This window comes from Ranitomeya imitator, chromosome 2, assembly GCF_032444005.1.
Source record: "Ranitomeya imitator isolate aRanImi1 chromosome 2, aRanImi1.pri, whole genome shotgun sequence".
Classification (NCBI taxonomy): Eukaryota; Metazoa; Chordata; class Amphibia; order Anura; family Dendrobatidae; genus Ranitomeya; species Ranitomeya imitator.
This window is the reverse complement of record NC_091283.1, coordinates 632,592,770-632,604,230: the sequence shown is the minus strand read 5'-3', so window position 1 is coordinate 632,604,230 and position 11,461 is coordinate 632,592,770.

The window sequence follows — 11,461 nt, the reverse complement described above, 5'->3', positions numbered from 1 at the left end:
TCTCTGATTGGTCGAGGCCGCCAGGCCTCGACCAATCAGAGACCGGCACAGCATCGACATAGAAATCCCGCGTCTCTGATTGGTCGAGGCCGCCAGGCCTCGACCAATCAGCAACGGGCACAGCGACGATGATGTCATAAAGGACGTAGAAATCCCGCGTCTGATTGGTCGAGGCCGTCAGGCCTCGACCAATCAGCAATGGGCACAGCATCGACGTAGAAATCCCGCGTCTCTGATTGGTCGAGGCCGCCAGGCCTCGACCAATCAGCAACGGGCACAGCGACGATGATGTCATAATGGTTGCCATGGCGACGATGATGTCATAAAGGTTGCCTCGACCAATCAGCGACGGGCACAGTCTGCCGCGAATTCTGGAATCATCATTGTCCATATACTACGGGGACATGCATATTCTAGAATACCCGATGCGTTAGAATCGGGCCTCGACCAATCAGAGACCGGCACAGCATCGACGTAGAAATCCCGCGTCTCTGATTGGTCGAGGCCGCCAGGCCTCGACCAATCAGCAACGGGCACAGCGACGATGATGTCATAAAGGACGTAGACATCTCACGTTTCTGATTCAGCGACGGGCACAGTATCGACGTAGATGTCATAATGGTTGCCATGGCGATGATGATGTCATAAAGGTTGCCTCGACCAATCAGCGACGGGCACAGTGTGCCGCGAATTCTGGAATCATCATTGTCCATATACTACGGGGACATGCATATTCTAGAATACCCGATGCGTTAGAATCGCCAGGCCTCGACCAATCAGCGACAGGTACAGCATGGCGACGATGACGTCATAAAGGTTGCCTTGACCAATCAGCGACGGGCACAGTCTGCCGCAAATTCGCCTCGACCAATCAGCGATGGGCACTGTATCGACTATGGGGATATGCATATTCTAGAATACCCGATGCGTTAGAATCGGGCCACAATCTAGTATATATATATATAGATATAAAAAGTGGTAACAGCACAATGCTCACCGGTGGGTGCCAGGCCTCCTGGGTAAGACGGTCCACTCATCCACCCAAATAATATACCAAAAAAGAAAAGAAGGCAGCACTCCAATTCTTGAAAAGGTGAAAAACTGTGAAGTTTATTCAGAGAGATGTGGGTCTGAATAAACTTCACAGTTTTTCACCTTTTCAAGAATTGGAGTGCTGCCTTCTTTTCTTCTTTTTTGGTATATATATATATATATATATATATATATATATATATATATATATATATATACGTAATTAAGTAAGACAAAAATGGTAATAATGATGTGCAATGATGAAAAGAATAAACAAAAATAATGATAAAAAAGTAAACAAAATAAAATAAAGAATAAGGTGACTATGCTATTAATAAAATAATTATAATAATAATAATAGACAATACAACTTATAAGAGATGACTATTCATCAAAATGTAATTAATAGTGTAGGTGTACAAGAATGTGTGTAAACATAGACATGCTAACACATGTATGCATGCACATACACACACACACATACAGTGCCTTGCGAAAGTATTCGCCCCCCCTGGAACTTTTCAACCTTTTCCCACATATCATGCTTCAAACATAAAGATACCAAATGTAAATTTTTGGTGAAGAATCCACAACAAGTGGAACACAATTGTGAAGTTGAATGAAATATATTGGTTATTTTACATTTTTGTGGAAATTCAAAAACTGAAAAGTGGGGCGTGCAATATTATTCAGCCCCTTTACTTCCAGTGCAGCGAACTCACTCCAGAAGTTCATTGTGGATCTCTGAATGATCCAATGTTGTCCTAAATGCCTAATGATGATAAATATAATCCACCTGTGTGTAATCAAGTCTCCGTATAAATGCACCTGCTCTGTGATAGTCTCCGGGTTCTGTTTGAAGCACAGAGAGCATCATGGCGACTAAGGAACACAACAGGCAGGTCCGTGATACTGTTGTGGAGAAGTTTAAAGCCGGATTTGGATACAAAATGATTTTCAAAACTTTAAACATCCCAAGGAGCAGTGTGCAAGCGATCATATTGAAATGGAAGGAGTATCATACCACTGCAAATCTACCAAGACCAGGCCGTCCCTCTAAACTTTCATCTCAAACAAGGTGACGACTGATCAGAGATGCAGCCAAGAGGCCCATGATCACTCTGGATGAACTGCAGAAATCTACAGCTGAGGTGGGACAGTCTGTCATAAATCAACAATCAGTCGTACACTGCACAAATCTGGCCTTTATGGAAGAGTGGCAAGAAGAAAGCCATTTCTGAAAGATATGCATAAAAAGTGTAGTTTAAAGTTTGCAACAAGCCACCTGGGAGACACACCAAACATGTGGAAGAAGGTGCTCTGGTCAGATGAAACCAAAATCGAACTTTTTGGCAACAATGCCAAACGATATGTTTAGCATAAAGGCAACACAGCTCATCACCCTGAACACACCATCCCCACTGTCAAACATGGTGGTGGCAGCATCATGGTTTGGGCCTGCTTTTTTTCAGCAGGGAGAGGGAAGATGGTTAAAATTGATGGAAAGATGCATGGAGCCAAATACAGGACCATTCTTGAAGAAAACTTGTTTGAGTCTGCAAAAGACCTGAGACTGGGACGGAGATTTGTCTTCCAACAAGACAATGATCCCAAGCATAAAGCAAAATCTACAATGGAATGGTTCACAAATAAACATATCCAGGTGTTAGAATGGCCAAGTCAAAGTCCAGACATCAATCCAATTGAGAATCTGTGGAAAGAGCTGAAAACTGCTGTTCACAAACGATCTCCATCAAACCTCACTGAGCTCGAGCTGTTTGCCAAGGAAGAATGGGCAAGAATTTCAGTCTCTCAATGTACAAAACTGATACATACCCCAAGCGACTTGCAGCTGTAATCGCAGGAAAAGGTGGTGCAACAAAGTATCAAGTTAACCCCTTTACCCCCAAGGGTGGTTTGCACGTTAATGACCGGGCCAATTTTTACAATTCTGACCACTGTCCCTTTATGAGGTTATAACTCTGGAACGCTTCAACGGATCCCAGTGATTCTGACATTGTTTTCTCGTGACATATTGTACTTCATGACAATGGTAAAAATTCTTTGATAGTACCTGCGTTTATTTGTGAAAAAACGGAAATTTGGCGAAAATTATGAAAATTTCGCAATTTTCCAACTTTGAATTTTTATGCAATTAAATCACAGAGATATGTCACACAAAATACTTAATAAGTAACATTTCCCACATGTCTACTTTACATCAGCACAATTTTGAATTTTTGTTAGGGAGTTATGAGGGTTAAAAGTTGACCAGCAATTTCTCATTTCTACAACACCATTTTTGTTTAGGGACCACATCTCATTTGAAGTCATTTTGAGGGGTCTATATGATAGAAAATACCCAAGTGTGACACCATTCTAAAAACTACACCCCTCAAGGTGCTCAAAACAATAATCAAGAAGTTTATTAACCCTTCTGGTGCTTCACAGGAATTTTTTGAATGTTTAAATAAAAATGAACATTTAACTTTTTTTCACAAAAAATTTAATTCAGCTCCAATTTGTTTTATTTTACCAAGGGTAACAGGAGAAAATTGACCCCAAACATTGTTGTCCTGAGTATGCCAATACCCCACATGTGGGGGTAAACCACTGTTTGGGCGCATGGCAGAGCTCGGAAGCGAAGGAGCGCCATTTGACTTTTCAATGCAAAATTGACTGGAATTGAGATGGGACGCCATGTTTCGTTTGGAGAGCCCCTGATGTGCCTAAACATTGAAACCCCCCACAATGACACCATTTTGGAAAGTAGACCCCCTAAGGAACTTATCTAGAGGTGTGGTGAGCACTTTGACCCACCAAGTGCTTCACAGAAGTTTATAATGTAGAACCGTAAAAATAAAAAATCATATTTTAAAAAAAAAATTATCTTTTCGCCCCCAATTTTTTATTTTTCCAAGGGTAAGAGAAGAAATTGGACCCCAAAAGTTGTTGTACAATTTGTCCTGAGTACGCTGATAGCCCATATGTGGGGGTAAACCACTGTTTGGGCAGATGGGAGAGCTCGGAAGGGAAGGAGCGCCGTTTGACTTTTCAATGCAAAATTGACAGGAATTGAGATGGGACGCCATGTTGCGTTTGAAGAGCCACTGATGTGCCTAAACATTGAAACCCCCCACAAGTGACACCATTTTGGAAAGTAGACCCCCTAAGGAACTTATCTAGAGGTGTGGTGAGCACTTTGACCCACCAAGTGCTTCACAGAAGTTTATAATGCAGAGCCGTAAAAATAAAACAAAAATGTTTTCCCACAAAAATTATTTTTTAGCCCCCAGTTTTGTATTTTCCCGAGGGTAACAGGAGAAATTCGACCCCACAATTTGTTGTCCAATTTGTCCTGATTGCGCTGATACCCCATATGTGGGGAGGAACCACTGTTTGGGCGCATGGGAGGGCTCGGAAGGGAAGGAGCTCCATTTGGAATGAGGACTTAGATGGAATGGTCTGCAGGTGTCACATTGCATTTGCAGAGCCCCTAATGTACCTAAACAGTAGAAACCTCCCACAAGTGACACCATTTTGGAAACTAGACCCCCTAAGGAACTCATCTAGATGTGTTGTGAGAGCTTTGAACCCCCAAGTGTTTCACTACAGTTTGTAATGCAGAGCCGTGAAAATTAAAAAAAAAAATCTTTCCCCCCAAAATTATTTTTTAGCCCCCAGTTTTGTATTTTCCCGAGGGTAAGAGGAGAAATTCGACCCCAAAAGTTGTTGTCCAATTTGTCCTGAGTACGCTGATACCCCGTATGTTTGGGGGGAACCACCGTTTGAGCGCATGGCAGAGCTCGGAAGGGAAGGAGCGCCATTTGGAATGCAGACTTAGATGGAATGGTCTGCAGGCGTCACATTGCGTTTGCAGAACCCCTAATGTACCTAAACAGTAGAAACCCCCCACAAGTGACCCCATATTGGAAACTAGACCCCCCAGGGAACTAATCTAGATGTGTTGTGAGAACTTTGAACCCCCAAGTGTTTCAATACAGTTTATAACGCAGAGCCGTGAAAATAAAAAATCTTTTTTTTTCCCACAAAAAATATATTTTAGCCCCCAGTTTTGTATTTTCCCAAGGGTAACTGGAGAAATTGGACCCCAAAAGTTGTTGTCCTATTTGTCCTGAGTACGCTGATACCCCATATGTTGGGGTAAACCCCTGTTTGGGCACACGGGAGAGCTCGGAAGGGAAGAAGCACTGTTTTACTTTTTCAACGCAGAATTGGCTGGAATTGAGATCGGATGCCATGCCGCGTTTGGAGAGCCCCTGATGTGCCTAAACAGTGGAAACCCCACAATTATAACTGAAACCCTAATCCAAACACATCCCTAACCCTAATCCCAACAGTAACCCTAACCACACCTCTAACCCTGACACACCCCTAACCCTAATCCCAAACCTATTCCCAACTGTAAATGTAATCTAAACCCTAACTGTAACTTTAGCCCCAACCCGAACCCTAACTTTAGCCCCAACCCAAACTGTAGCCCTAACCCTAGCCCTAGCCCTAACCCTAGCCCTAACCCTAGCCCTAACCCTAGCCCTAACCCTAACCCTAGCCCTAACCCTAGCCCTAACCCTAGCCCTAACCCTAACCCTAGCCCTAACCCTAGCCCTAACCCTAGCCCTTACCCTAGCCCTAACCCTAGCCCTAGCTCTAACCCTAGCCCTAATGGGAAAATGGAAATAAATACATTTTTTTAATTTTTCCCTAACTAAGGGGGTGATGAAGGGGGGTTTGATTTACTTTTATAGTGGGTTTTTTAGCGGATTTTTATGATTGGCAGCCGTCACACACTGAAAGACGCTTTTTATTGCAAAAAATATTTTTTGCGTTACCACATTTTGAGAGCTATAATTTTTCCATATTTTGGTCCACTGAGTCATGTGAGGTCTTGTTTTTTGCGGGACGAGTTGACGTTTTTATTGGTAACATTTTCGGGCACGTGACATTTTTTGATCGCTTTTTATTCCGATTTTTGTGAGGCAGAATGACCAAAAACCAGCTATTCATGAATTTCTTTTGAGGGAGGCGTTTATACCGTTCCGCGTTTGGTAAAATGGATAAAGCAGTTCTATTCTTCGGGTCAGTACGATTACAGAGACACCTCATTTATATCATTTTTTTTATGTTTTGGCGCTTTTATACAATAAAAACTATTTTATAGAAAAAATAATTATTTTTGCATCGCTTTATTCTCAGGACTATAACTTTTTTTTTTTTTTGCTGAGGATGCTGTATGGCGGCTCTTTTTTGCGGGACAAGATGACGTTTTCAGCGGTACCATGGTTATTTATATCTGTCTTTTTGATCGCGTGTTATTCCACTTTTTGTTCGGCGGTATGATAATAAAGCGTTGTTTTTTGCCTCGTTTTTTTTTTTTTTTTCTTACGGTGTTTACTGAAGGGGTTAACTACTGGGCCTGTTTTATAGGTCGGGCCGTTATGGACGTGCCGATACTAAATTTGTGCACTTTTATTGCTTTTTTTTTAATTTAGATAAAGAAATGTATTTATGGGAATAATATTTTATTTTTTTTTTTCATTATTTTGGAATATTTTTTTTATTTTTATTTTTACACATTTGAAAAAAATTTTTTTTACTTTTTTACTTTGTCCCAGGGGGGGACATCACAGATTGGTGATCTGACAGTTTGCACAGCACTCTGTCAGATCACCGATCTGAGAGCAGTGCAGGCTGCTTCACAGTGCCTGCTCTGAGCAGGCTCTGTGAAGCCACCTCCCTCCCTGCAGGACCCGGATCCGCGACCATCTTGGATCCGGGTCTGGAACAGGCAGTGAGGGAGGTAAGACCCTCGCAGCAACGCGATCACATTGCGTTGCTGCGGGGGGCTCAGGGAAGCCCGCAGGGAGCCCCCTCCCTGCGCGATGCTTCCCTGCACCGCCGGCACATCGCGATCATCTTTGATCGCGGTGTGCCAGGGGTTAATGTGCCGGGGGCGGTCCGTGACCGCTCCTGGCACATAGTGCCGGATGTCAGCTGCGATAGGCAGCTGACACCCGGCCGCGATCGGCGGCGCTCCCCCCGTGAGCGCCGCCGATCGCGCTGGACGTACTATCCCGTCCATGGTCATAGGGGCCCACCCCACATGGACGGGATAGTACGTCCGATGTCAGAAAGGGGTTAAAGGGGCCGAATAACATTGCACGCCCCATTTTTCAGATTTTGATTTTACACAAAAATTTTAAATAACCAATAAATGTTGTTCAACTTCACAGTTGTGTTCCACTTGTTGATTCTTCAACAAAAATTTACATTTGGTATCTTTATGTTTGAAGCATGATATGTGGGAAAAGGTTGAAAAGTTCCAGGAGCCAAATACTTTCGCAAGGCACTGTATAGACATGTGTATGCATATGCAAGTGCATACGCATACAGATACCCATACATTTAAACACTTGAAAATCAACTGACAAGAAAGAGACACATAAATTGCAGGAACATCTGCAAAAACATCTCTGGAAGTGCAGTTCAATCATATAGATGATAAAATTCTCCTAGGGAAAAAATGAAAGAGAAAAAAAATAAAATATTGAACAGATAAAATACAGACATATTAAAACCAGCAGATTAACGAAGTCAGTTTACAAAACAGCTCAGGAATGAGAAAAGAAGTAATTACTACTATTAAATCAACTAAAAAGCAATTTATGACCAATTAAGAACAAGTATCGTACAAGAAACGTACCAGGATTATTGTGGCAGAAAGGGAACAAAGCTATTATGGTCATTTAATCCAAAGGGATGGGGAGTGTTAAGCTTGTAAATCCATTTAGTTTACTTTTGTGCCAAAAGGCACTTCCATTTTCCACCCCGGGGTCCAAGGAATACATGATCAATCTCTTTAAAAAGCAGTCCAGTGGGGTCACAGTTGTGAAATAATTTAAAATGTCGGGGGATGGTTTTAATGATTGGACATCATCCTCCTGTATAGCTCCTTCAATGTTCAAGATGTGCTCCCGAATCCGCCTCCTGACCTCCCTTGTAGTCATACCAACATATATTAGGCCACATGGGAATGTGGCATGAAAAATAGTAACATAGTAACATAGTTATTAAGGTTGAAGGAAGACTTTAAAGGGAACCTGTCACCCCCAAAATGGAAGATGAACTAAGGCCACCGGCATCAGGGACTTATCTACAGCATTCTGGAATGCTGTAGATAAGCCCCCAATGTATCCTGAAAGATTTCTCACCTGGGCGGGCGGTCCGATCCAATGGGTGTTGCGGCCCGGTGTGGGGCCTCCCATCTTCTTACGATCACGTCCTCTTCTTGTCTTCACGCCGCAGCTCCGGTGCAGGCGTACTTTGTCTGCCCTGTTGAGGGCAGAGCAAAGTACTGCAGTGCGCTGGCGCCAGGAAAGGTCAGAGAGGCCCGGCGCCTGCACACTGCAGTACTTTGCTCTGCCCTCAACAGGGCAGACAAAGTACGCCTGCAATAAGAGGACGTCATCCTATGAAGATGAGAGGCGACACCCATCGGACCGAACCGCAGCGGGGAAAGCCCCTGGGTGAGTATAATCTAACCTCTTTTTCTAATCTTTCAAGTTACATCGGGGGCTTATCTACAGCATTATAGAATGCTGTAGCTAAGCCCCTGATGACGATGGGCTTAGCTCACCTTCCATTTTGGGGGTGACAGGTTCCCTTTAAGTCCATCTAGTTCAACCAATAGCCTAACCTAACATGCCCTAACATGTTGATCCAGAGGAAGGAAAAAAAAACTATGTGGCAAAGAGTAAGCTCCACATTCGGGAAAAAACTTCTTTCCCGACTCCACATACGGCAATCAGACTAGTTCCCTGGATCAACGCCCTATCAAGGAATCTAGTGTATATAACCTGTAACATTATACTTTCAAGAAAGGCATTCAGTCCCCTCTTAAATTTTAGAAATGAATCACTCATTACATCATACGGCAGAGAGTTCCATAGTCTCACTGATCTTACAGTAAAGAACCCACATCTGTTATTATAATTAAACCTTCCTTCCTCCAGACGTAGAGGATGCCCCATTGTCCCTGTCTCAGGTCTATGATTAAAAAGATCATCAGAAAGGTCTATGTACTGTCCCCTCATATATTTATACAATAAAATAAGATCACCCCTTAGCCTTCGTTTTTCCAAACTAAATAGCCCTAAGTGTAATAACCTATCTTGGTATTGCAGACCACCCAGTCCTCTAATAACCTTGGTTGCTCTTCTCTGCACCCGCTCCAGTTCAGCTATGTCTTTCTTATACACCGGAGACCAGAACTGTGCACAGTATTCTAAGTGTGGTCGAACTAGTGACTTGTATAGAGGTAAAATTATGTTCTCCTCATGAGCATCTATGCCTTTTAATGCATCCCATTATTTTGTTTGCCTTTGTAGCAGCTGCCTGACACTGGCCACTAAATGTGAGTTTGTCATCCACCCATACACCCAGGTCTTTTTCATTGACGGTTTTGCCCAGAGTTTTAGAATTAAGCGCATAGTTATACATCTTATTACTTCTACCCAAATGCATGACCTTACATTTATCCCCATTAAAGCTCATTTGCCATTTATCAGCCCAAGCTTCTAGTTTACATAAATCATCCTGTAATATAAAATTGTCCTCCTCTGTATTGATTACCCTGCAGAGTTTAGTGTCATCTGCAAATATTGAAATTCTGCTCTGTATGCCCCCTACAAGGTCATTAATGAATATGTTAAAAAGAAGAGGGCCCAATACTGATCCCTGTGGTACCCCACTGCTAACCGCGACCCAGTCCGAGTGTGCTCCATTAATAACCATCCTTTGTTTCCTATTCCTAAGCCAGGTCTTAACCCACTTACACATATTTTCCCCTATCCCCATTATTCTCATTTAATGTATCAACCTTTTATGTGGCACCATATTAAAAGCTTTTGAAAAGTCCATATACACTACATCCACTGGGTTCCCTTGGTCCAGTCCAGAACTTACCTCTTCATAGAAGCTGATCAGATTAGTCTGACATGAACGGTCCCTAGTAAACCCGTGCTGATACTGGGTCATGAGGTTATTCCTCCTCAGATACTCCAGTATAGCATCCCTTAGAATGCCCTCCAGGATTTTACCCACAGTAGAGGTTAAGCTTACTGGCCTATAATTTCCGAGTTCAGTTTTTGTCCCCTTTTTGAATATTGGCACCACATTTGCTATACGCCAGTCCTGTGGTACAGACCCGGTTATTATGAAGTCTTTAAAGATTAAAAATAATAGTCTATCAATGACTGTACTTAATTCCTGCAGTACTCGAGGGTGTATCCCATCCGGGCCCGGAGATTTGTCAATTTTAGTGATTTTTAGATGCCGCCGTACTTCCTGCTGGGTTAAGCAGGTGACATTTAAGGGGGAATTTTTGTTATCCCTGATCATATTGTCTGCCATGGGATTTTCTTGTGTAAATACTGATGAAAAAAAGTCATTTAGCACAGGGGTGTCAAACTGCATTCCTCGAGGGCTGCAAACAGGTCATGTTTTCAGGATTTCCTTGTACTGCACAGGTGATAATTTAATCACCTACACACATAATGATTGCAGCACCTTGTGCAATGCTAAGGAAATCTTGAAAACACGGATGGTTTGCGGCCCTCGAGGAATGCAGTTTCACACCCCTGATTTAGGATATTGGCTTTTTCCTCATTCTCATCCACCATTTCACCTAGACTATTTTTAAGAGGGCCAACATTATCATTTCTTAGTTTCTTACTATTTACGTAGTTAAAGAATATTTTGGGATTATTTTTACTCTCTCTGGCAATGAGTCTCTGTGTCTCAATCTTTGCTGCCTTGATTTGCTTTTTACAGAATTTATTTAATTTTCTGTATTTATTTAATGCCTCATCACTACCTACTTCCCTTTAATTCTCTAAATGCTTTCTTTTTGTCACTTATTGCGCCCCTTACAGCTCTATTTAGCCATATTGGTTTCCTCCTATTCCTAGTATGTTTGTTCCCATACGGTATATACTGTGCACAGGTCCTATCCAGGATGCTAATAAACGTCTCCCATTTTCTTTGTGTATTTTTTATGTCTCAGGATACCGTCCCAGTTAATTGCACCAAGATCATCTCTCATCCCTTGGGAATTTGCCCTCCTGAAGTTTAGTGTCCTTGCAACCCCTCTACTACACATCTTAATAAAAGATACATGAAAACTTATTATTTTGTGATCACTATTCCCCAAGTGACCCCAACCCTTATATTTGATATGCGGTCTGGCCTGTTGGTTAACCCCTTCGCGCCATGCGCCGTACTAGTACTGCGCTGCCGGCACTGCATTTGTGCCAGCAGCAGTACTAGTACGGCGCACCGATCACCGCGGTCTCGCGCTGAGCGCCGCGGTGATCGGGTGCGGGTGTCAGCTGTATATGACAGCTGACAC